Genomic DNA, 27855 nt, shown 5'->3' with positions numbered 1-27855 from the left:
ATTCATGTGAGTCAGGCACCTGAGTTTTATTTCATTTTTTAAAATATGTCAACCACAATGTTCAATAGCAGCTGGCTCTAAGTTGTACAGTGGGGATGTATTGATAATGAAACAAAAACTTAAATCCATAAGAGGTTGAATCTTTCCCGTCACATCAATTTTTTTTTTCTTTCGTTTTCCAATTAGATCCACCAAGTGGACTTGCAGAGCCCCATCCTGATTTGCCTCAACTCGTGGAGGGATGTAACACACAAGAAATTGAAAAGTTGGGGTGAAACCTTGTGGGAAAGTTGTATGTGGCCCATGTAGTCTATGTGGACAAGCTATGAGTTACCTACGATATACGCACATGCCATCAATAAAAACTGAATCTTTAAAAGAAATCATAAAGAATAAATGTCCACATTTAAAAGAGTCAGACTGCATTTGCAATGCATGTAGGCTTAAGTATTCAAAAAAAGTAAAAGATGCTTCATACACCCCTCAGAAAAACAAAGTTATGGTTGCAACTGCTTGTCATCTGTCTTATTATGACTTATGTACAGATAGTGGAGTAGTTCAGACTTCACTCAATATTGCTGATTTCAAGGATACATTTCATGTAGAATGTGACTCTCTTCCAGATACAATTTCATTATGTAAAAAACACAGAACAACATTGTCAAATTACAAGAGAGTGTTTATTTGTGCCATATGTAAATCAGTTATCAGGGGAAATGAAAAAAAAAGTACTCGTCAGTGACTCTTCCTCATTACGCTGTTGAGAAATTGCAGCAATTGTCCACAGACTTTGTGACCGGTGATGATTATATATGCACTAGCTGCCATCGATATTCTATGAGGAAAAATGTGAAGGCAACATTGGATGATTTAGGTATGCAATTAAAAAGAGAAATTGAAAATCTTGCAGACGTTGATGTCAAATCTGTGAATTTAACACTACAAGAGCTTTTGGATTTATGTAGAAAAGAATTCGGATTTTTAATTCCACAAGCGTATGAAATTTATCTCAGCATATTGCAAAAGTTGAGCATAAATGAATTACATTATCAACAAACGAAGCGGTCTAAATCATGGCTAAAATGTAAAATATTGGATTTCTTTGGAGATGTTGTTTCAATCAGTAAGTCACTTTCAAGAAAAGGAGATTTCATTTATGTTTCAAATCTGACAAAAGATGAAATTATAAGGGCATGGCATGACTCAAAATCATCAAATAGAAGTAGTACATGTATGAAAAACAGAAATGAAGATGATGAAAATATGTCATATGATACACCTCAAGTACATGCCAGTGTTGAAGGCAAGGATATAAAGAGGGATGAATTTCTCTTTAACATCAATTACTTACTAAGATCCAAAGGAAAAGAAACGGCAGAGTTATTTTTTCATGATCCTTCTTCTGTTCTAAAATTTGATTTTGCCAATATGAAATCTCATCTGAATCCTTTGGTCTGGAATATGATATGTGCCTTAACTGGAAGTAGAGAAGAATTAACCCATTTACAAAACTCTATTGCTAGTTTTGATGAGGATTTCCTTTGTTTCCCTAACGATTCTCAGGGGTGTGTGAAGCGAAATAGGCGGATTGTTGTTGTCTTTTTGCTTCAATATATTTTGAGTGAAAACAATTCTTATCCTTTCCACGTTATCATGGCAAATTGTATAAAGGACCTCTCTCATTCATCAAGATTAATGACTATCATGAACAAACTTGGTTTCTGTTGTTCAGAGCCAACCTTAGAGCGTTTTTTGCAGGGCTTGAAAGATGTTCGTCAACTATCTGGCCCACTTGTTGACCTTTCTCCTTCATCTTTCACGATAGTGTCTATAGATAATATTGACGTTTTAGCTCCATTTGCAGCAGTAACTGCTGACAAGCCAAGGAGCTGGCATAGTACTTCGATCATGGCGCAGCAGCCGAAGCCAAATAGTGAAGTGGTTGCTGACATGCCATCAACATCCGAACCAAGTGTTCCTTCTAAACTCCCTAACATTTCTTTTGACAAGCCAGTGCTGGAGAAGAGACCCAATGTTCGAAAACGTTTAAAACCTTATAGCATAGAGTCCCAAGAAGTGCCATGTAAGTCACATTTTGAACCACCTAAGTATAAGACATTTATAAGAAATCAGATTAAAAAGGAACAATTTTTGGTTTCTGAAAAGGAGCAAGATGACATTACTAAGCTCAATGAAAGTTTGTTCAGCTATGTATGTGAAAGATTTGTGTTTCTCTCTGACCACACAAATATCAATGTGCCGGGAATCAAGCTCAAACTTGCTATGGAAGAAGTTAACATGGATACTGTTAAGTCTAAGTGTTCATATTTGTATATCTTAGATGAGAAAGCTGACTGTCCTGCAACACTGAAGCGATGTTTAGGTATACTATATGACGTATTTCAAGTCAAAAATGAAACTAATCATCTTGTCATTGCGGGGGATGCTGCAACTGCAAAGCTGATGATGAACATCAAAAAAGAATATGGGCAATCACTTGATTGGGTTTTACCCTATTTAGGGGATTGGCATATTCTTAAAAACTATCAAGAGGTTTTGATGAAAATTTACTGGGATTCTGGTTTAAAAGAAATTGCAAAGTTAAGTCACAAACATATTACTTTGAATAGCTTAATGACATGTTCAAACTTCAAAAGAACACACAGATTCTTCCTTCAAGTATATGAAGCTATTTACATGTTGCAGTATCAAACTTTTCTGGATTACAGGAAAGGACAAGAAACCAGTATGGCCAATGAGAATTTCCTAGATCAAGTTAAAACAGTTGTTTCATGTCTGAAGTATGAAAATGGGGAAATTTCAGGAATGTGTGAATACAGAATAGCTGTAAATCATGTGAAAGCTGGTATATCTCAAATAAGACAAGAATTTGACGAATTTTGTGAAACAATGGCACAGAAGCTTAGCACCTTCAAATTTTGGGATCAGTTTTTGAGAAAAGACTGCTTTTGCTACTTATCTTTATGGTTGGCTATCCGCAGTGGCAACTGGGATCTAAGACTAGCTTCCCTGAAAGAGATGGTTTCTTTATTCCATGCCTTCGATAGATACAATTATGCACAACTTATACCATTACATTTAAATAATGATTAATGGTTTGCCAGATTATATCATCAGTGATTTTAAGAATGGTGCTTTTGTTAATAGCATAAGGGGAATTCCTTTTTCATCTGTTGCCTTTGACGAGGCACATGAAATGAAAATCAATAAAGACTGTAAAATGTCACTTTCCAGATCTTTGCCTCAGCCACAAAGTATGGATAAAGTTGCAGCTACAATACAGTATAGAGGACAGCTAGTTAGTAATTTAGAAATACAGATTGGAAGCCAGAGAAAAAATATGCTTTATCGTGATATGCAGCCATCTGTGGTGAAATCAGAATTTGCCAATGTTAAATTGTACTATGATAAAGTCAGCTAAACAAATGTGTTCTCAGTAGATCAGCCAAATAACCTGTTTCACATATTTTCAAAAGAAACGGCGAATCCACAGCAGGAAAAGAGTCTTCTCAATTTTAGACAAATGGGTCAAGAATCATATGAATCATACTACAAAATTCAAATCCTGCATGACACCTCAGTGAATAAGCCAGTAAGCCGAAAATTTAATTTGAAAACTTTTGCAAAAGAGAAAGTCCGTCGTCGTCGAGTTAGTGATCTTGACAAGGAAAAGCGATTGAAAACGCTTTGTTACAAGAGGACAATATCAATGTGTGAAGAACGAAAACAACCAATTTCCTGTGCCAAGAGCTATCTGCTCTCCTGATGGGCTTCCACGTAAAGGGTCAAAAGCTGTCATATATGACTTTTTTTCAAAAGAGATACACTAGTGATTCCTAAATTGTAAGCACTTCATATTCATCTTCTGTTTCTGATACTTGTATGGTTGTGGAAGGTATGAACATTATTTACATGTCTCCATTGAAGCAACAAAAAAAAAATTATGGAATACGCTAATATGCTGGTTTCAAGGTGGATAACTCCATATTTCTCCAAGGTATTCAAAGAGGTCAGGATTTTCTTTGATCAGGTGGGTACACAGGCATGGGCGTAAATCCCGGGGGGGATGGGGGGATATATCCCCCCCTGAAATGGAGGAGGGGGGGATGGCCTGTACAATCATCCCCCCCCCCCCCTGAATTTTGAAGAAAAAAAAATGGAGGAAGCAGAAATGTGATTGTATCAATTTTGGCATATTGCATGACGTTTGTACGCCGGCCTTCAGACAAGTAACAGAGCTGAACAGTATTCTTTCTTGTAGGAAATCGAATGCATAATTTTCTCAAGCGCTCGCTCGCTTCGCTCGCTCGCGGACATGGACATACACTGTAAGGTATGGCTCAGACGTTGACAACGTCAAATAGTGTAGGCCTACATGTAAACATGCTAAGACGAGAGTAACTTGGGACCATCTGCAAAATATGTACGAAAACAAACAAACAAACAATAACTAAACTATATTGCCATAATTGAACCCTCTCCATTTCCTGAATCATTCATGAGGAACGACAGTGACTGATAATTCAGTCAAGATACATCTATGGGTATACCCAGGGAAGATCAGGGGCGTCGAAAATATCTCGGGGGGGGGGGGGGGCAAAGGGCATTTGCCCCGCCCCTACGAAAGTGTTTAGGCAGGCAAATCATTTATCTCCCAAGCAATTTCCGAGATGAGGACAAATTTCGAACTTTCTTAATGGAATTATTGTCCAAATACCGCCAGAACTATGCACCAAATCGTTGAATTGCAATCATAAACATACAAAAGCTCCGCTATATACTGGATCCCTTTCGATAAGTTAGTACACTGTTGAGATTGACGTATATTTCCCTAATTTGTCAAAGAGTGTGCAGCATATCTTTCACTTAACAAAAGCTCCATCATATGCAGAGGCGTCGATGGGGGGGGGGGATGGTTCCCCCATAAAAGTGGGACAAACCAAATCGCAAAAATGTAGCTAAAAACGGCAGTTTTTGGGGTGTAAAATGTCAAAATTTTAAAGCTCGCTCGCTCCGCTCGCTCGCATTTAAGCGCTAAGCCATTCGACTGAAGTTGCTACCAGTGATTGACAGCAGTTGCGCCCGGTGCGCCCCCCCCCCCCCAATCTCCAAAGCAAAAAATATAGCTACAAATGGCAGTTTTGGGGACTGTAAGATGTCAAAATTTTTCAAGCTCGCTCGCTTCGCACACTCGCATTTAATCATTATGCCATTCTCATGATGTTGCTGCCATGAATTGCCAGCAGTTTTCGCCCGGTGCTCCCCCTTAGTTATTTCCAAAGCTAAAAATAAAGCTACAAACGGCAGTTTTGGGAATGTAATAAGTCGAAATTTTGAAGCTCGCTCGCTCCGCTCGCTCGGATTTAATCATTATGCCATTCTCCTGATGTTGCTGCCAGTAATTGCCAGCAGTTTTCGCCCGGTGTGGCTCCCCTTAATTTCCAAAGCGAAAAAATACAGCTACAAACGACATTTTCTGGGATTGCAAAATGTCAAAATTTTAAGGCTCGCTTGCTCCGCTCGCTCGCATATAATCGCTATGGCATTCTCCTGATGTTGCTGCCAGTGATTGACAGCAGTTGTGCCCGGTGCGTCCCCTTTAATTTCCAAAGCGAAAAATATAGCTACAAATGGCAGTTTTGGGGACGGTAAGATGTCAAAATTTTCAAGCTCGCTCGCTTCGCACACTCGCATTTAATCATTATGCCATTCTCATGATGTTGCTGCCAGTAATTGCCAGCAGTTTTCGCCCGGTGCTCCCCCCTTAATCTCCACAGCGAAAAACATAGCTACAAACGGCAGTTTTGGGACTGTAGTGTGATGTCAAAATTTTCAAGCTCGCTTCACTCACTCGCATTTAATCATTATGCCATTCTCCTGATGTTGCTGCCAGTTATTGCCAGCAGTTTTCGCCCGGTGCCCCCCCCCCCCCTCTTAATTTCCAAAGCGAAAAATATAGCTACAAACGGCAGTTTTGGGACTGTAATATGTCAAAATTTTGAAGCTCGCTCGCTTCGCTCGCTCGCATTTAATCATTATGCCATTCTCCTGATGTTGCTGCCAGTTATTGCCAGCAGTTTTCGCCCGGTGCTCCCCCCCCCCTCCCCTCTTAATTTCCAAAGCGAAAAATATAGCTACAAACGGCCGTTCTGGGACTGTAATAAGTCAAAATTTTGAAGCTCGCTCGCTTCGCTTGCTCGCATTTAATCATTATGCCATTCTCCTGATGTTGCTGCCAGTAATTGCCAGCAGTTTTCGCCCGGTGCTCCCCCTTAATTTCCAAAGCGAAAATATAAAGCCACAAACGACAGTTTGGGGGACTGTAAAATGTCAAAATTTTCAAGCTCACTCGCTTCGCTCGCTCGCATTTAATCGTTATGCCATTCTCCTGATGTTGCTGCCAGTACGAACTGCCAGCAGTTGCGCCCTGTGCGCCCCCTTAATTTCCAAAGCGAAAAAATACAGCCCAAAACGGCAGTTTTTTGCTGTAAAATGCCAAAGTTTTGAAGCTCGCTCGCTTCGCTCGCTCGCATTTTATTGTTATGCCATTCTCTTGTTGTTGCTGTCAGTAATTGCCAGCAGTTTCACCCGGTGCTCCCCCTTAATTTCCAAAGCTAAAAATAAAGCTACAAACGGCAGTTTTGGGACTGTAATAAGTCAAAATTTTGAAGCTCGCTCGCTCCGCTCACTCGCTCAATCATTATGCCATTCTCCTGATGTTGCTGCCAGTAATTGCCAGCAGTTTTCGCCCGGTGTGCCTCCCCTTAATTTCCAAAGCGAAAAAATGCAGCTACAAACGACATTTTCTGGGATTGCAAAATGTCCAAATTTTAAGGCTCGCTTACTCCGCTCGCTCGCATTTAATCGTATGGCATTCTCCTGATGTTGCTGCCAGTGATTGACAGCAGTTGTGCCCGGTGCGTCCCCTTTAATTTCCAAAGCGAAAAATATAACTACAAATGGCAGTTTTGGGGACTGTAAGATGTCAAAATTTTCAAGCTCGCTCGCTTCGCACACTCGCATTTAATCATTATGCCATTCTCATGATGTTGCTGCCAGTAATTGCCAGCAGTTTTCGCCCGGTGCTCCCCCTTAATTTCCAAAGCTAAAAATAAAGCTACAAACGGCAGTTTTGGGACTGTAAAATGTCAAAATTTTCAAGCTCACTCGCTTCGCTCGCTCGCATTTGATCGTTATGCCATTCTCCTGATGTTGCTGCCAGTACGAACTGCCAGCAGTTGCGCCCTGTGCGCCCCCCTTCATTTCCAAAGCGAAAAAATACAGCCCAAAACGGCAGTTTTTTTACTGTAAAATGTCAAAATTTTGAAGCTCGCTCGCTTCGCTCGCTCGCATTTAATTGTTATGCCATTCTCTTGATGTTGCTGTCAGTAATTGCCGGCAGTTTCACCCGGTGCCCCCCCCCCCCCTTAATTTCCAAAGCGGACAAAATACAGTCACAAACTGCAGTTTTGGGACTGTAAATGTCAAAATTTTCAAGCTCGCTTGTAACAGTTTGTCAGAAATATATCACTCTCCTCCCACTTTATATTTCATGCAAAAGAGTGAGACATCCGATCCCTGTAAAGTGTGTGTGTGTGTGTGTGTGTGTGTGTGTTTTGGGGTGGGGGGGTTACCAAGCTTCTCTCACCCCTCCCCCCCCCCCCCCCCCCCCCCGTCCCCCTCAAGGCTGCGCCGGTTCGGTTATGTGCTTGTAATCGTGGTGATGGTGACTATCGCCGATCATCCCCCCCCCCACTCCTCAGTATGGATTTACGCCGTTGTACACAGGGATTGTCTCCTAAAGGAATTGAAAGGAAGCGTAGGGATAAAACAAATGAAGATACTGAAATATTTGAAAATATTGATGACAACACCCCTTTGCCCAGTCATTGGGGTAATTTCTTGAAAGTAAGAAGAAACAAGTATGCTTTAATTAGATTTTTGTCTCGTCACTTTGTATCCTCTGCCCAATCCCAACTCAAAAACGATAGCCAATTGTTTATTACATCAGGTGGTCTAAACGTAGGTTTAGAAACAAATGGTGAATATAGCGGTGCAGTTGTCACTAAACAAGGTATAAACAGACATTCAATTAAACATAATCACGAAGAAAGTGATACTCAAATATGGCTACATGTTTTTGATTCACAATGCTCAAATATATTAATTTATTCAGTGGACAGAGATATAACTATGATTGGCTTTGCTTTTGAATTTGGAAAAAAAGAAGTTAGTGTGCAGTACTGTGCAAAGGCAGGAAACAATAAATTCTTGCAACTGAAAAATTTGCAGTCTGCCTTGAAACGAGATTCTGATCTGGCTCAACTTATCACTAAAGGAATTAACATAACTAAATGCATCCAAGTGTTATACATTTGCAGCGGGTGTGATTTTGTATCTTTTTTTGCACACTTTGGAAAGACTTTATTTTTCAAAGTTTTTTTTTTTCAGTATGCACGTTTCATCACAGGAGATCTAAGTAATTCAGCACCTGGTCATTTAAATCAGACCTCTGTCCCTACAGACTATGAATATGGTTTGCTTTCATTTTATCGTCTGATATTGTGTATATACTTCAATGCAAATCGGGCTTGTTTGAATAAGTTTAGCAATCCCATTGAACTCTTTGACAGGATAAATTCTGATTCTCCATTAGAACATCATCACAAGGCTCTCGATGTGGTGAGAAGAGCTTCATGGAAAGGTACTTACGAGGATGAGCTGATGCCATCCAACAATGCTATTCAATTTCACTGGAAAAGATCATGCTGGGTCAGCTCTGTGTGGGGTGAAGCCTTAAAGCCAATTTTCATGTATCCCGATATCTCGTTGTATGGTTACAATGTATCAAATAAAAATGGAGAAATCCAAGTTGATGTTGTATGGGATACAGATGAAAATATTGAAAGAGTAAGAAATAATATTTTGTACTTAACTCGAGGATGCTCATGTAAAAAAAAATAAGTGCATCAATCGTCAGTGTAAGTGCAAAAAAGAAAACAATGCTTGCGGACCTGGCTGTAGGTGCAGAAGTTGTGAAAATACACAACATGCAGAAATTTCTGTAAGTTCCTCCATTGACAAAGTATTGTCAGATAGTGAAGACAGTGATATTAGTGATGATGAATACACAGAAGACAGTGATACTGAAGAGACAGGCCTCAAAGTTGATTCAGGCAGTGAAGAGGAATGCGAAGTTTCTTCAGTATTAGGAACAGAGGATTTTGATAATCAGGAAATAGACTGATCATTGTTTTTCTTGCCTTTTTCATGTATTCATGTTTACATAGTTATAGTGCATATATTTTAAGGTGCATTACTTCCTTCAGAGTTAAGATTGAGGTGCATGAACTCAGAGGAGGGCGCTCATTTTCTTGTCCTGTGCACATGTGTTGGATGCAGCCTTTTTGTAAGATTTAGTGTGAACCGCAATATTTGTGCTTGTACAGTATATACTACAGAACAGAGATATTTTACTTTTACAGTATTACATGTACATCATTTACATCATGTTCTTATACTTTGATATTCAGGACTTGATACTCTTTTTTTTCTTGCCATGTTTGTTAGTAAGAAAAATATTTATGGCACTGTGGCAATTGTGTGTGTGTGTGTGTTTTTTTTTTTTTTTTTTTTGTAGAACATGACAGTGACTCGCATGTGTTATGTGAAACTCAGTAAGTAAACTGTGTTTGAACCATTATCTTTATATGCTACAGCACAGAGATAATTTATGTGTACAGTTTTTAAATTATTTTCATGTACCTTATACAGGTCTTGAAACCTACTTTCTCTTGCCCATTGTGTACTGCTGCGATCTCACTGCATGACTGCAGTTCTCTTTTTTTTTTCTGTGATTGCTTTTGTGCTATCTTTATCTACTTTCCAGAGCTAGATGTCATTTGTTGCCAGTTTTACAGGTTGTTGTTGTTGTTTTTTTTTTGAATACCTATTTTGCTCTTGCCAAAATTATAAAGAAACAGGCCGTGAACGTAGATTTTGACATTCATTTGCTTGAAATATTAAGTTGATACGACTTCTGATAAATATGGGATATACAGTCAACTCTGCATAAGTCGACGTTAAATATCTCGAATAATCGGCTTAAGTCAATGAGTTTGAAAAAGTCTCAGTATTATTTCTCTCCATGGATTTGCATGTATTAAAACTCTGTATAAGCCGAATTATTGCGCAAGTCGACATATTTCATGCAGTCCCATGAAAATCGACTTACGCGGAGTTGACTGTATTTATAAAGTGTTTTGTATTCTTCACCCTCATTTTCACAAGTCATGAACAAGGATCCAATTTTAATCCTTTCCAGTCATGTTTTGCATGTAGCAATTTCATCTTTTGTGATTATCGTGTTATCGTGTGTGTGATTAGTAATAATGGGGTTAACCCATTTATTTTGTTAGTCTATTGGGGGAGAAATGACAAAGCTAAAGCAGCTAACAAGTTTTGAAAAGCCTGTACCCAATGACAGTATTAAGGATAAAGAGGTATCGAGAAAATTCAGGAATAGTAAATTTATGCAAATTGTCTGCTTGTCAAAGACCTTAACTCACGTGTGAAGAAAAGTCAGTACTGTGTGCAGATATACAATCATCTTGCCTCATGCACATGTACCTTCTGAATATTCACATTATTTACACCTTGATGGATGAATTGCACATGGTTTGTGCGCATTGTGTACCTCTTTTACATTCCATGTATTCCTGTGTACTTCTGTGGTAGTATTGTCCACAAATAAAAACTTGTTTTTTTCTAAACTCTGCTTCACAAGTTTATTATCATATATAGGTTTCTTCCTCTTTTTCCTGATTGTGTAGTCAAATATATTCACTAATGCTTGTTGCTGTGTGAGGGGAGTGTGTGTTCATGTTCCTTCTCCCTTTCTCCCTCTCTGAGATGTGTGTGTGTGTTTTTATTTTGTTTTTTTGTTTTTTTTTTATTATTATTTTTTTTTTGGGGGGGGGATGATGTTTGCATTCATAATATAGAGCTGCCAACGTTGAAATGCAATTATTAGAGAGATTGTTCAATGACATGCTTCTGATTCTATGCTGGTTCATAATTGTTCATTTCCAGAGAGTCTTCTGTAGAAACGGGAGTCCCCCCCCCCAAAAAAAAAAAAAAAAAAAAAATAAGGGGGGATTAACATTTTAAATAATCACCCTGAAAAGAAAACGAAACTGCTTGCTTCATGAATCCAGGCCTTCGGGCTCTAGAATAATAAAAAATGATAATAATAATAATAATAATAATAATAATAACAACAACAACATGTGGCATGATTAATAGTTCATCAGATTATTTAAGATTAACATTCATGCAAATCACCAGTAGTCCACAATTTGATGGAAAACTAAGCATGGAAAGAAAATCACAATGGAACATTTCAGAAAAGAAAAGGCATGAGAAACATCGTAACACAAATATCAGTATACGGGACTGAACCATGTGGGGTTTTTTTTACAACGTGTGAAATTGCTGACGTGCTCGTATCTGCGAGTAGTCAAACACATGACAAATCCATGCGAACACAAAGTGGCGATAACGAATCCTTGAATAATTATCAACGAAATTTTGACAGAATATGACAGAATAAACCTATTATATACACGTTTAAGCCGAGTTTCAGTCTTCGAGACCCGGCACAAGAAGTGAAAAACCACAGTAGCAGACGATGTGATGGCGTCATGCGACCGTCGTTTCTGACCAATCACGATACAGCATTGTACGAAGGCGCTAATGGACGATTTCGAACAAAGAGTGATGTGACATACTGTTGTAACTTGCTGGATCCCATGAGGTATAAAAGATAGAGTGACTTGATTTGCCCATATTTTGAAAATTAGATAATCAAGTATCCTACTTATTCAGTTTGAAAGAGATGCAAGGTGGTTAAGAACGTATTTGACCCACTTCTTTCGGGTTTAAATCTTATATTTTCAACGCGTGGAATTACTCGTATTTTTACCCTTATTTCCCTTTCCAGTATTATCAAATCATTGTCATTAAATTAGACCTTGAGCTTTCTTCTTTCATTTAATGCAAAAATGAGCTGTAAATGTTATGCTGGGGCTGCACAACGATAGTTTAAAAACAACACTGCACAGCTAATTATGTATTCATGACCGCTCCGAGCATGCATACGTCCTCCGCGCTCTGAGCGAGATTCGCACGCCGTGACGACTGACTGTATAATAATACAATAGAAACTGTGCATGTGTGGTGGTTGTATAGTGGTAGTGGTTTGTTTGTCTGTGTGTATACGTGTTTTTGTATGCGTACGTGTGTCTGTTTGTGTTCGTGTTTTGATGTTTGTGCGAACAAATTTTTTTGAGCGGCAGGCACTACTGTGGCAATTATGAAAAAGCCTTCAACGTGTATGAGCACGTATTTATAGAGTTCACAGCAGCGTTGATTTCAAAATAGTATGGGTGTGTCAATTTCAGCGTTAAGGCGGGCTAGGAGAGAGAGACCGAGAGAAAAGGCATACGAGGGAGGTACCCTCCCTAAATGTTATCTGTTTTTGTTCATTTTTTCACTGTAGTCATATTCTTCCATCAGTCTTAACTATAAATTCCATATCACTATTCTTTGTCATATGCACACCGCCAATACATACGTATTGTAAACAAACAGCAACAAACACTCAAATCCTCATAAGGCAAATAAACCACCTCAACATTTTTTTTTCCTTGATATTAATTGATTTCATTCAAATCATTCATAAATCGACCCATTCTGGGTGTAACATGAACAAAAACGTTACAAATGGCAATTCGAATCACAAACAAATCCATTTGTCAATTTATGCTACAAATAATCTCAACATAGATAACTCGATTATAAACCAACCCTACTAACAATTTCTTCACGAGAAAGTTTTAACATATAGGGCCCTACCAAACCTATATCCCTTGAATATATTGGTTTGGATCATGTAACACCTTTTACTTACAAGGGCATATACATAAAAAACACAAATACATTATACAAATCTAAAATGAAATCAGTCATAAAAAACCCGACCAACCCCCCCCCCCAAACCGAAACAAATCTACATCTATCCTAAATATTAAATCCTACCGAAATCTGTCATACCATTTATAACTACATGTGTATCCTTCTTCAAATCAAATCCCCAACCCACCAACCCCCGGATGAACGTTGATTTTCCCAAGTAAAGATTCAATTAGCTCATCCGTTGTATTTGAAAATCCTGAAGTCATAAAACACTTTTTTGACTGCATTCAGAATATCAATGTCAGCAATACATTTTTCAAGTTTGGACTCAAGGTTTGAAGCAGTCTCTATTTTCTCTCAAACAGTTTCTGTGATACATCAAATCAAATGCATTACAGTCACATGACAGTAAGATGGCTCATTAAGATTTCCTAACGCTAATCGAACCTTGACGTCGTGGTGTTTTTCTTCTTTTTTTTTTTTGACGGCTTCTACTCATTGTTTCATTTTAACTAAAAGTTCATTCATAACTTTTAACCTGTGAATATTCAACAGTTTATCTCAGCCGATGCCCGGTCATATTGAATATACTTCATTGCCCTATGATAGCGAATCTGATCGAGGCTGCCCTTTTTGCTGGTAAAATCTACAACTAGTGTATTATAGGCGATAATAATTATGCATGCTTCCATAAATTTTGTTCAGATCTCTGCAGTTCCTTAGTATTTACAACAATCTTTCAACAACCATGATAGCAAACTGAATGAAAATCTTGCTTTTCCGAAAGACTTGTCCTGTCACAGAGGGATGGGAAGTTGTTTTCTTCCCCCAAGAAGATGATGGTCTTTCCGACCTTGAAACATATAATGCATTTTGCTTTCTTTTTTATGTGAATCTCACCATTTCACCTGAAACACAACATTTGCAAGGTAAATTCGGGGTCACTTAGCAAAGTAGTTGGAATTTGTGTCGCCTTTGTGTTTATATGACAATTATGCCTGTGTGACCAATTTGCCACTTCTTGGACCGCATCTGCCTTCTCTGTTGCTTGTTTTCCCTAATCCAAGCGGCAATATACTTTTGGAGGGTCATGTTGGCATTCTGCAGCAACGGACTTTACAGGAGGCTTAGCGGATCGAAACGCGAGGAAAACGACAAAGTACAGTACAGATACAGGAGAAAACGTGCATGTATAGGATAAGGGTCGGATCGCGCTATCTGTGTTTGGCGAGGAAAAATTTTGTGCATGCTCTAAGTTTTCTGGCCGCTCTGACGAACATCACCGGAAGACAAACGTCCATCCAAAGGATAATAAGGACATGAAACGCATTTTAACGGATATCAGCGGCTGTCAAAAATCGTCCTACGGTTCCCATTCGTTTGCCTTGTTACAGGGGCAGTAAGGCTCGAATTTCTTAAGTGATTCATGCGTTTACGCGACTTTTGGGCAGTGTGACGGGGCCCTAACGAGTTCAACGGTAGAAATGTGGACGTTTTCTGAACGTTCTTGAAACGTTCCAAGTTCGTTTGGACGTTTTCTCAAAACGTTTTCAGAACGTCTTTTTGTGGAAGGTTTTCGACGTATTTAAAACGTTTCAAATGGACGTTATTAAAACGTTTTTTAAACGTTTAAAAACCAAAAAACACAACCTTCCGGAATGTTTAAGGACCTGCAGAAAACCTTATAGACGTTAGAGACGTCAGTAAAACCTTTTAAGAATATTCAAAACGTTCTGTGGATATTCTGCGGACGTCCAGACAACCGTCTAGAACCGTCTAGAACGTTTAAAGAACATTTTAAGAACGTCTAAAAAGTATTATGATCCGTTCCAGAACGTTTAGAGAACCTTTCATATCCTTCTAGAACGTTCAGACACCTTTTAAGAACGTTTAATGTTTACTTTTCATTGGATATTAAACAAAATTATAGTTATGAGACTATACAGGCACAATCTGGGATTAACGTACCCATATCCTAATCCTGTATAATCCTATCCTAATCTGTTCCTAATGTCCTACCACCTATACCTATACTACATCCTATTCCCTATTGGTATATCTGTATCACGTTCTTTTATACACCAGCAAAATGTTGTAACGTATGAAGACATGGTTACTAAAATCAAAAGACACTCAAATCTGATATTTTCTCATTTGAATATTCATAAGTAGGCATGAATATGCATGATAAAGAAAACAATGACGAACACGTAACAGACATAATAAAAACGTTTTGTAACGTCCATTGACGTTATTAAAACGTTTTCCAAAAAAAAGTAAACTTTAGCGTTATATGAACGTTTTAAGAACGTCCATTTTATACAAAGACGTACGGAACCTGAAAAAAAAAGTTAAGGAAACGTTCTGAAAACGTTATCTGTTTGCTGGGTTGATACCATAAAATGATTTTAAATTTTAAGTTTCGTGACGTATTCATCATGTCATTTTAGCGACGTATTTATGACGTAAATTTCACGTCAGTCTCAAGACAAATATCTATCACGTCATATAACACATCACCGACGTATATTTATGACGAATAATTCAATGCAGTTTTGTGACGTCTTCATCACGTCATATTATCGACGTATCTATGTCGTATAATTCACATAAGTTTTGTGACGTGTTTATCACGTCATATTAGCGATGTATTTAGGACGTAAATTTCGTCAGTTTTGCGACGTATTTATCACGTCATGTTAGCGACGTATTTAAGACATTAATTTCACGTCAGTTTTGTGACGTGTTCAATGCATCATAGTAGCGATGTATTTATGACGTAAATTTCACGTCAGTTTTGCGACGTATTTATCACGTCATGTAAGCGACGTATTTTTGTGACGTAAATTTCACGTCTGTTTTTGTCACGTGTTCATCACGTTATATTAGCGATGTATTTATGATGTAAATTTCACTTCACTTTTGTAACGTGTTTATCACGTCATATAAGCGACGTATTCAAGACGTAAATTTCACGTCAGTTTTGTGGCGGGTTCATCACGTCACCCTTATGGAAAGAACACAGTTTTACCACACTATGTAACACAGTGTGCAACACAGTGTGGCACACATGTGTTTAATATGTGTTTAATATGTGATTTTGGGACGTGTGGTAACACTGTGTATTTGCCACAGTGTGAAACACAGCGTCACCACACTGTGCAACATAGCATTACCACATGGTCCAAAACACATATTAAAAACACTGTGAATTAAACCACAGTGTCACACACTATGACCACAGGGTTATGACCACATAGTCCATTACACTGTGGTAGTCACCACATAATTCACCACAATATGGTATTCACCACATAGTCTACCACACTGTGGTAATCACCACATAGTCCTCCACACTATGGTATTCACCACATAGTCTACCACACTGTGGCAGTCACCACATAGTCCACCACAGTACAATGTGGTAGTCACCACATAGTCATCAAATATATCAAATACCGTATAGTCATCAGGTGTATCAATATTTGTAAAGCATGAAGGCACGGTTACTGAGTAGATAACACTGTTATTGAATATGAAATTACCTTTTCATAACAAAATTTATGACATTGGTATAGCATAACATTATTAGACAATAGTTTAAAGGAATCCCATCACAAATACTTCGAATTTAGAAGTATTTTATGAATTTTCTCAAATTTAGGTTGCTTTTTATAAATATTCATGAGCTATGCAAAGTCTGTACCACAGGAATACCACAGGAATACCACAGTGTTGCCACAGGAATACCACAGTGTCACCACAGGAATACCACAGAAATACCGCATGAAGTATCACATTCTGTACCTCAGCACTCCCACTTGATAGGTAATACTGTAGGAGTATAGAACAGGTTAAGTACTGCTTAACTCTTTATGTGCCACGTTCGCACATCCGACTCAGTCGACGGCGTGCCAACTTCGCATATTCTGCTCAACAAACAAAGCCGCCAAAACCGATCGATAAATCGCTAATCACTGCTAATCCCGCTGCACAATGAAAGCGTTTCTCGTGCTTTTCTTCCTCTCATATACAGCTTGCATTCTATGTGGTGATTGACTATCAAGCGGTGTTCCCAGCTAGATTTGATCTTACATTCTAAGTTTCTGTCACGGGTTTATGTGCAAAAGTCATGCCTTTACAGTAATGTAGCAACTGGTCATTCAAAAGATAAATTGAGAACAGATTCGTCATACAAGCTTTACATTCCTCTTCAACTTTGCTTACTATTACGCCCATCTTAACAGAAATTTGAAGAATTTATTCAAATTAGAAAACAGAATTCTTTCTCAAAGCATGACTACCTTCGTGTCTCAGAATAACGTGGCACACAGGGGGTTTCCGCCATGGCACATAAAGAGTTAAATCAATTGTCATGATTCGCAGCATAACTCACCTATTAATGAGATTCTGGAATATGCATTTGTTTTGTTTTTTGCTTTTTTACATTCCAGTTGGTACTACTGAGTGGTACTGCTGTGTGGTATTTTCCTGTGATAGTCATGTGGTATAGCATGTCACAAAAAAACCCCACAAGACTATCCTGTGACATTTTTCTGTAATTAAAGTGTACAAGAAAACAGTTGTAAACACAGTTTGTATCCATACTACTGAATATTCTCGGCACACTACCAGAATAAATTATTATGTACAAGTAACAGGCAATGAAGTGACATTTGTACATGATTTTGTGGCTTCGGAAGATGACAGCGATGCCTTTCCTCTCATTAAGTATGTAGAGCATGATGGCCCATTTGTAAAGAATAGAGACAGGGAGAGCCATGCTGATGCTGTACACATCAGAGTAGTGAAACGTGTGACCAGTAGATTGTATGCAATATCTCCTGGTGAAATCTTAGGAAAGCATGTGATTTATGAGAGAAACAGGGAAGTTATAACATGTCACTCTTTGTTCTCTTTCCACAACTACAGATACTCCTAGTGTTATATCATTTCTAGTGTTTGATGTTATGCATCCGTAAACAGTATTAACACAACGCTAAGTGCATGATTTATTCATCTGAAGGTTGGATAATTATGTATAGGTCATATTCTCACATTAAATGAATCTGTTGTTCCATGCCAGTATTTGAAATTTGAAAGGATTCAACTGAATCTCTGGGGAGTACATGTAGTGATAAGGTATATTCTTTTAATTTGATATATACATGTACATCTATTGATAAACTACAATATTTGAATCCTTTCACCAAAATGGTAAAATGCTTCCTCCCCCCAACAAAACCAGAAATAGCCTGGTTTTACAAGGATTAACATGCCATGTGGTAGTACAAGATATGAATTCCCCTACTGACAATACTAAAGCAAAGTTCAATATACACCACAATGCGGTAAACATGAGTCATGGTGTGTCAAAGTACTAGATGTTTGAAAAAATAGTTTGAGCTTTTGGTTGTGAATAACTGAAAACTCAAGAAAATATAACTTTCCACAAATTTACACATTAGGTAGCTAATACAGGCATACAATTTTGTTGTATGCTGTTCCCTGCAATATTTTGAAACAGTACACAACAAAATTGTGCGGTATTTAGCGGCTACCTTCTGTGTAAATTTGAGGAAAGTTGATTTTCATTATTTTTTAGTTATTCAAAATTAAAAAATATAGTCTTTCTTCCTTATCAAACATCTAGTATGTGGACATTATAGTATTAAATCAATGATATGAAATCCCACTGTGTAACAACATTATGGACACAGGAGTACACATAAATAAACCACACTGTGTGTTCAGTTTGCCAAGTATGTGGAGATGATGCAGGTGAATAATCCGAAACCCACAAAGTGACAACACCGAGCACAGGGTTTACACATAGTTCAATATATACCACACTGTGGTAAGCACAAGTCACAGTGTCCGGTATGCCAAGTCTGTGTGGATTATGTGGTAAATGAATGATCTGAAATCCCACAGTGTGACAATACTATCAACATAGAGTTTACACATAGTTCAAAATATACCACACTGTGTCAAACATGATTCACAGTGTGTTCAGTATGTGATCTATGTGGAGATTATGTGGTAAAACACTTAATCTGAAATACCACACTGTGGTAGCATTATGAACACAGGGTTTACACATAGTTCGATATATACCACACTGTGGTATATGTGTGTCACTCTGTGTTCAGTATGCCAATAATGTGGTACACTATGTGGTCTCAAATCTCACACCGTGACAACGCTGTGACCACATGGTTAGCACATTGTTTACACATAGTCAACTATGTGAACACACTGTCGTAACACTATACCACACTGTGGTATATGTGTGCCACTCTGTGTCCGGTATGCCAATTATGTGGTACACTATGTGATCTCAAATACCACACTGTGACAACACTGTGACCACATGGTTAACACATTGTTTACACATAGTCAACTATGTGAACACACTGTGGTAACACTGTGTTTGTTCCATAAGGGCATAGTAGCGACGTATTTAATTTACGACGTAAATTTCACGTCAGTTTTGCGACATATTTATCACGTCATGTAAACGACGTATACATGACGTATAATTCACGTAAATTTCATGACTATTTAGGATCACATCATATTAGGGACGTATTCATGACGTATAATTCACGTCAGTTGTGTGACGTGTTCATCACGTCATATTTAACATGTAGTTATGACGTAAATTTCATGTCAGTTCTGCGACGTATTCATCACGTCATATTTGCGACGTATTTATGACGTAAAATTCACGCCAGTTTTGTTACGTATTTAGCGCATCATATTAGCGACGTATCTATGGTAAAATATTTACGTCAGTTTTTTCGATGTATATTTGTGACTTACCAGATAGCACACGTCTATAACGTCTTTTTACAACCATTTTTTTTCTCTTTGCATTCATGATCATAGTATGACGGAAGTTTTACCTCAATTATTCAACTAATTATTTACGGCTAATTAAGTCAAAAGTTAGATGTGTTTTCTTAGCTTTTTTTTTTTCTTTTTGACGGCATTGATACTGTTTATAGTTATGATACTATACCGGCACAATCTGGGATTGATGTACCCTTATCGTAATCCTATATAATCCTATCCTAATCTGTTCCTTATGTCCTACCACCTATACCTATATTATATCCTATTCCCTATTGGTATATCTGTATCACGTTCTTTTATACACCAGCAAAATGTTGTAATGTATGAAGACATGGTTAATATGATATTTTCTCATTTGAATATTCATTAGTAGGCATGAATATTCATGATAAAGAAACCAATGACAAACACGTAGCGGACCAAATAAAAACGTTTTTTAAACGTTCATCAAAGACAAAGTCGACGTAGCAGACCTAATAAAAACATTTTGTGAACGTTCGTAAAGGACGAAGACGTAGCAGACATAATAAAAACGTTTTGTAACGTCCATTGACGTTTTTAAAACGTTTTCCGAAAAACCTGTGCTGTGCAGTAAATTCTAAGTCCCAACTTTGACGTAGTATTCACGTTTTAAAAACGTCCATTTTATACAAAGACGAACGGAACCTCAAAAAAAAACTAGAAATGTCGCTTTGGCGACTGGTATGCCTCCGCCATAATGCATGATTTTCCCAATAGGTCTAGATAGTACATGTGGACAATGTGTGATTACATTTTCACAAAATTGGCAAAATATTGAAATGACAAGTTTGTCACAAATGTGTTGAATGTTCACCTTCCTTGACCTAGGTTTAATTGGATGAATAGGAGAGCATGTATCTAGGGATTTAAGAACTTTAACTCGACTTTGACCCATTCATACATTTAGGCATTGAGTAATTTTCAAGGTACAGGTGTGGAGAAAAAGTGCAATTTCTGAATTGAATAGTAAATTGTTACCTTTTTCATCTGGCCCTTGACCCTAAAATTCATAAGATAATCACTTTCAGGTAAAACATGCAAAATATGTATTAAGTTTCAAGATAACTTGAGCCACTTCCGAGATATGGAGGAAAAAGTTAGTTCAGCACTTTCACTTGATCTTTGACCTTTTGACCTTTGAGGCAAAAAAAGAAGAAAAAAAAAACTTTCCAGAGAATTTCTATTATGTTACACATGTATGCATACACCAAGTGTAAAAAAAAAAAATAACCCTGCTGGTATTGCATGATAGGAGGGAAATAGTAAAATTTTGAAGTGTTGCACTTGACCTTTGACCCCTGACCTTTGACCCCATGAACCCTACATTCTCTAGATAATCACTTCCAGTCAGTATATGTATATACTATGTTCCATGAAGATACCTTCAACAATTTTCCAAGGTATGGAGAAAAAAAAGTTTTAATATTTTTACTTGACCTTTTGACCTTTGACCTTTGACCTCATGACCCAAACTTTCACCAGAGAATCTTAATTGAGTAATACATGTATACACTAAGTTTCAAGAAAATATCTTCAGGCATTCAATAGATATGGTGGAAATAGTGAAATTTTATGTATTTGACCTTGACCTTTTGACCTTTGACCTTGAGCATGTGCACCCAAAAGTTGATAGGCACAACTTCACCCCCTAATACACATACATGCCAAGTTTCATTAGGATACCTCAACGGGTTTTGATAGTTACCTTGTCCACAAAATTCATTACGGACGGACGGAAGGACGGACGGACGGACGGACGGACAACCCGAAAACATAATGCCTCCGGCACCACTTCGTGGCGGAGGCATAAAAATTAAGGAAACGTTCTGAAAACGTTATGTGTTTGCTGGGTATGACATTTTGAAGTTTCAACAAGTTTCTGGGAAACAGTTCTTGAACAATCAATGTGAATAATCACAATTATGGAAAAGGGAAAGTGAGCGTGTCATACCCTCACAATTGGCCATGTAGCTTGTACATAAAATTTTGAAATTTCCAGTTTTTCATTCAAACGCAATTATGCCTCAAGCTCAAATCCTCGTATATCTAACTGATCAGTATTCTGAAGTTATTCAACCAGGTATAACATCATGTTTGGGACTTCAATGACAGAAACATTGAATTCTCTTCATTTTTTGTACACGATCAATGGAAAATATTGAGGTTATGACATGGTTAGCTCACTCATTTGCTTATTCATATCCACTGTACAAGAACCGTTTTGCAGAAATTAGCAAAACTTCAATTATCAATGAATGAAGAGTTTGTTCGCAAAAACCGACAAATCCATATTTACCAAATGGAGATATTTGAGATTAATTATATTATATCGATCCCCTTTGACACGAACGCAAATTTTTGGTGACACTATCAGAAAATTTGCGATTAAACATTCAAAAAAAAAATATGTATATATATCCAAGTAGATATTGAGGAACAAATAGAATTGCTAAATCGAAATTACCTTGCTCCTTGCCATGCGTCATGCCAGGATAACCACTTTGCGAGAAGCATAATTAGCATCTCCCCCCTCCCCCGGGCAGCTGTAGGTTTCTGACGTTAAAAAAAGGCTTTAATATTGGGACATCGGGCGATTTTTCAGCATGTATACCTATGGGTGGACATCACTGATCTCTATGGAAGAACCCAAAGAGCTTTTTCCCCAGTGGTGGAGAGGAGAAAAATCTCTTTGGGAAGAGCAAGATCATCGATGGAAAGTAACTGCTTGGGGGAGGTCTGCGCTCTCAGAGCGCTATTCTAGTTTTGATATATTATGTTTGACACTTTTATCTATATATAATGAAATCTACATCAGTACTGTCTTCCCCTCTGTATACTATAATCTTGTCATTATTAAACTTCCATCTTTGTTATGATCACTCCAGGATTCCAGTGTTCATTGTTCTTTCATACAGGAAAATTTATCATCACTTATCTTATTATGTACTCCTCAATAAGACTAGGTCTTAGATATACATTTATAGTCACTTATCCAGATGTGGTCCTCGAATTGGCCGCAAAACTGTTGTATGAAAACAACATTTAATTGTAGGACACTAATTCTTGCTCGGCATAAGATGTGAAAATACGCACAGTGGAATGTAGCAATTCATCATAGAAATCAATTTCCATAGGTAATTTAGCAAGAACATGAATAATAATAAACAATAAGAAAATAGATTTGCGGTAATACCTCCCATTCCATACTTTTTTTTTCTCCATAAAGGTACCATGTAGCATGGCCTTTGGATATGGCCTCCGCTGCATTGAATGTAGACTACCACGCAAAAAAGAGACACCGCGTTCAAAACAGTCAGTTCCGGAGAAACCCAGCTGCGTAAATCGTTTTGCGTATAGTCACGATTCAGACACACAGGCTGATTATTAAAGCCCAGAATGCATTGATAAATGACTACATTTTTCGTGACTAAGCTACTCATTTGGAATTGCTATCATACTTTGATACACATATAGATGCCCAACAAACAAAATGGCACCACAAAGTTTTGTCCCTTTTGGTGATACCAATATCTGACCTGGCCCATGGACTATTGGGGATTCAAGTTCCAAATGCGAGCATTGCATTTCCTACCCGTGCATTCAAATTCACGCGATAGTCATGTGATAGTCCCGAATGGATGAGCTTGTTTGGAGCGTTCAATTTCATCTTTAGGCGATCAAGTTCCTGTATACTTCGTGCAGTCAATGTAACGAGGAAAAATGGAGCAAACTTTTTTTAAGAAAGGAGAAAGGGCATGCACAACATATGAAGGCTTGCATATATGATTTTTAAAGGTTCTACATTGTTCTCTGTTCATGTATTCTTTGTTTTTCATTTCGATCAATTTTAAATTGTAAGGTCCAATTAGCATTACATCCAAACAACACATTAACAATCTAATCACATTTCTTGATGGTACTGCATGCTGACAACTCCCCACTAACCACACAACGACAATACTTAAATTTAAAGACAAACTGACACACCATGATTTCACATAGTCCCACAAAAGTAAACCAATAAGATAGTTATAAACAACAAATAAGACGTATACAATGTTCATGTTATCAGTTTCAACATAGTCTAAATTGTCGTGTTTTTTTTTTCTTTTTACCCGAAGGTGTAGACCAACCTTATGTATCATGCTCGTCTGTAGGTCCATATTGTAGTGTCTAATGTTTATCTGTTTGTTTGTTTGTTTGTTTGTTTGTTTGCTTCATTTTTCATCTGAGAAGATGGATGGATAGCCCATATTCAGCTGCAGATTCAGTGCTGCGAGCGTGGAATGCGTAAAATCGAATGCTCAAAATAGAAACTTGAATGAAAACAATATAAAATTGACCGGAAAAACCTATGTTATGTCCGAATGTGTGTTGTTCTCTATGTAATACACGTCATTGCCTGCTGTGTAGAAATTTTAGAATAATTCCTGTTATAACTGACAAGATCATTGTCAATGGTATACTGTGTGATAATAGATCCTGACGGAGGCCTAAAGGGTCGAACGTTCGAACTAAGTAAAGGAAACAGAAAGCAGAAGCTACACGTCTGGATCGGTGTAATACTATAACATACTGTCTTACGCCTATACAATGTCTCCACGACGTAGGAGTTAACAGTTTGTAGATGAAGCGTGTACATTATGTCGGTAGCGCAAAAACATAGTTTAATATTTTCCTTCCAAGCGCACATTTCATAGTGATAATGGACACAGTTCAGTGCTTAACGTAGTATAATGCACCTTTAAGTAGGTCTGACATGTACTTAATCATAACATGCACACGGGGCATTACATTTTCAAATAGAGCTAATAACTATCCTCTTTCTTTTCTTATTTTTCAGGAGCTACGAACACAATTAGGCAGTTATCTTATTACAGAATTACATTTTGTTGTTTCTTATCATTGTCTGTAAGTGAAGGTGAGCTCTACATTGAAAATTTTGAATTGCCTTTTTGAATGTACTAAGCACTCTATCCGTAGTTTTTATGCCTCCGCCACGAAGTGGTGCCGGAGGCATTATGTTTTCGGGTTGTCCGTCCGTCCGTCCTTCCGTCCGTCCGTCCGTCCGTAATGAATTTTGTGGACAAGGTAACTATCAAAACCTGTTGAGGTATCCTAATGAAACTTGGCATGTATGTGTATTAGGGGGTGAAGTTGTGCCTATCAACTTTTGGGTGCACATGCTCAAGGTCAAAGGTCAAAAGGTCAAGGTCAAATACATAAAATTTCACTTTTTCCACCATATCTATTGAATGCCTGAAGATATTTTCTTGAAACTTAGTGTATACATGTATTACCCAATTAAGATTCTCTGGTGAAAGTTTGGGTCATGAGGTCAAAGGTCAAAAGGTCAAGTAAAAATATCAAAACTTCTTTTTTTTTTTTCTCCGTGCCTTGGAAAATTATTGTTCAAGGTATCTTCATGGAACATAGTATATACATGTACTGACTGGAAGTGATTATCTAGAGAATCTAGGGTTCATGTGGTCAAAGGTCAGGGGTCAAAGGTCAAGTGCAACACTTCAAAATTTTACTATTTCCCTCATATTTATGCAATGCCAGCAGGGTTATTAGTTTTTTTACACTTGGTGTATGCATGTGTAACCTACTAGAATGTCTCTGGAAAGTTTTTTTTTTTCTTCTTTTTTTGCCTCAAAGGTCAAAAGGTCAAAGATCAAGTGAAAGTGCTGAACTAACTTTTTTCTCCATATCTCGAAGTGGCTCAAATTATCTTGAAACTTAGTACATATTATGCATGTTCTACCTGAAAGTGATTATCTTATGAATTTTAGGGTCAAGGGCCAGATGAAAATGGTAACAATTTACTATTCAATTCAGAAATTGCACTTTTTCTCCACACCTGTACCTTGAAAATTACTCAATGCCTAAATGTATGAATGGGTCAAAGTCAAGTTAAAGTCCTTAAATCCCTAGATACATGCTCTCCTATTCATCCAATTAAACCTAGGTCAAGGAAGGTGAACATTCAACACATTTGTGACAAACTTGTCATTTCAATATTTTGCCAATTTTGTGAAAATGTAATCACACATTGTCCACATGTACTATCTAGACCTATTGGGAAAATCATGCATTATGGCGGAGGCATGCCAGTCGCCAAAGCGACATTTCTAGTTTCGTTATGATATACCTATCGTGGAACTATCTTTATAAGGTCTTACCTGACAGTTCGAAGACTCTGCGCCGAGTATCTTGTAGAAATCCGTGTGAAATTGTGAGTTGAATATTTCTACTTTCCTCAGTACACACCCGGAACACATACCCTCCGCCAAGTCACGTGACAAAGTTCTTCCCCATGTCACCTCGTAAATTTCCAACGATGGCTAATTGGAAGGAACATTAATGGACAGAAGGTGAAAAGTAATAATCCACCGTGATGGTAGAAAACGTACATGCAGCTGTTTTGGAGGTGTGTAACTAAGAGCTAATGAGATTAACGGTTGAATCATATCTTAATTTTATTAATTGAAATTCATTCAAAGTCCGTTTCATTTTTGGACAAAATATATATGTTTCACATTCTTTGATAACAAAGAATAAGGTAAACAGGACATTGTAAAATGAAAAGACTGTACAATAACTGAGAACCTTAAAGTGATTATAGATTGTAGTTAAAAAAAAAAAACAGAAGTGGTCGTAGTGAAGAAAATGTAAAACCTAGCTTAAAGTGCGAAAATGGACGGACCCGCTGAAAAAAAAAAAAAAAAAACAGAGCTTGTACAATGTGGGCCCTTCTAGAAGAGAACATCGATGGAAAGATGAATTGAAGCATAGTAAATAAAAAAAAGAATAGAGGAGGAAGAGGTCTTGAAGCCCACTAAAATATAAATTAACAGATAATTAACAATCATGAAACAAGACTAGATAACAATACAAATACTGAAGGAAAGGCTGCATGGAACAAACGGAATGGACAGGAATAAAAAACAGAATACAAACTAGCAAACAAAAACGCACAACGGAGACAGCGATCATCAGCAGAAGCATGTCAAGAGAAACAGATGATAGTTTTGGAGAAAAAAAAAAGAATATTGTGAAGCCTGAAAAAAAAGGAAATAGAGGGACATATGAACAGGAATAACCTGTGGAAATTCCGCTCTTAGTCCTCTTAATCTACTAAGACGCTTAAGGTACATAGGGTCTAGGGAAATTACCTCCTGGGCAATTACCCCGGACCCTTCCCCTGGCCTTAATCCTAAACCTGAACCTAATCCATACCCTAACCCAAACTCCTAACCCTAAACCTAACCCTAACCCTAATCTTTACTCTAACCTTACCACTAACCAGTATTTAGTGGGGGGGGGGGGGGGGGAGTAATTGCCCTCGGGGGTAATTGCCCTAATGCGCTTTGGGCACTATAGCATAGACGACAACAAACATCCCAAAAGAAAGTGAGTGAGTCAGTATGTGACTGTGTACTGACTAGTTCAGTGCTGTAGAGTCATACGATTGCAATTAAACGGACTTCTTTAAAAGAATCCTTTTTTTTTTTCCTTGCAAAAGGACACTCTTTTTAGTAGATTCAGATTCGTGTGCCCCAAATTAAAATTCGATAATTAAGATTAGGCAATATTAACGGTTAATATAGCATATGTAATGATTTTTTTTTTTATATATGAAATTTCAATCTATTTATGGCGCCTATATTACACGAAATTATGTTATAAACATTATCAACATGTGATTTCCAGGAAAATTTGTAATCTACAATTACAAAAAACAAAACTGATATATACTTTTTGTATATGAGAATCATCTAAGGCTATATTTGTGCTGTAAACTATCAACATTTTTACTAAGAAAATCATATATTTCGTTTCTTTCGCATTCAGCGATAGCTTATTAGCTCTTACCCAGTTTGTTACTTTTTTTCAACTCAATATTGATTGAGTTGAACGAGGAAATCAATGTCATTATGAACAAAAAAGAAAAATACATTGATGTCATCTGCCAAA

At 37.5% G+C, this 27855-nt stretch overlaps 1 protein-coding gene and 1 pseudogene across 1 annotated transcript in view; one reads left to right on the top strand and one right to left on the bottom strand.

The window, feature by feature from the left end:
- The window catches only part of LOC140236297 (uncharacterized), a 191133-nt gene that overhangs the window by 102185 nt on the left and 61093 nt on the right, over positions 1-27855 (bottom strand). The window lies entirely within an intron of this gene.
- Positions 326-9268, top strand: LOC140236240 (uncharacterized; annotated as a pseudogene).

This window comes from Diadema setosum, chromosome 12 (genome assembly GCF_964275005.1).
Source record: "Diadema setosum chromosome 12, eeDiaSeto1, whole genome shotgun sequence".
Taxonomy (NCBI): Eukaryota; Metazoa; Echinodermata; class Echinoidea; order Diadematoida; family Diadematidae; genus Diadema; species Diadema setosum.
Note: the sequence above shows the minus strand (reverse complement) of the source record. Positions and strands in the feature narration are given on the sequence as shown.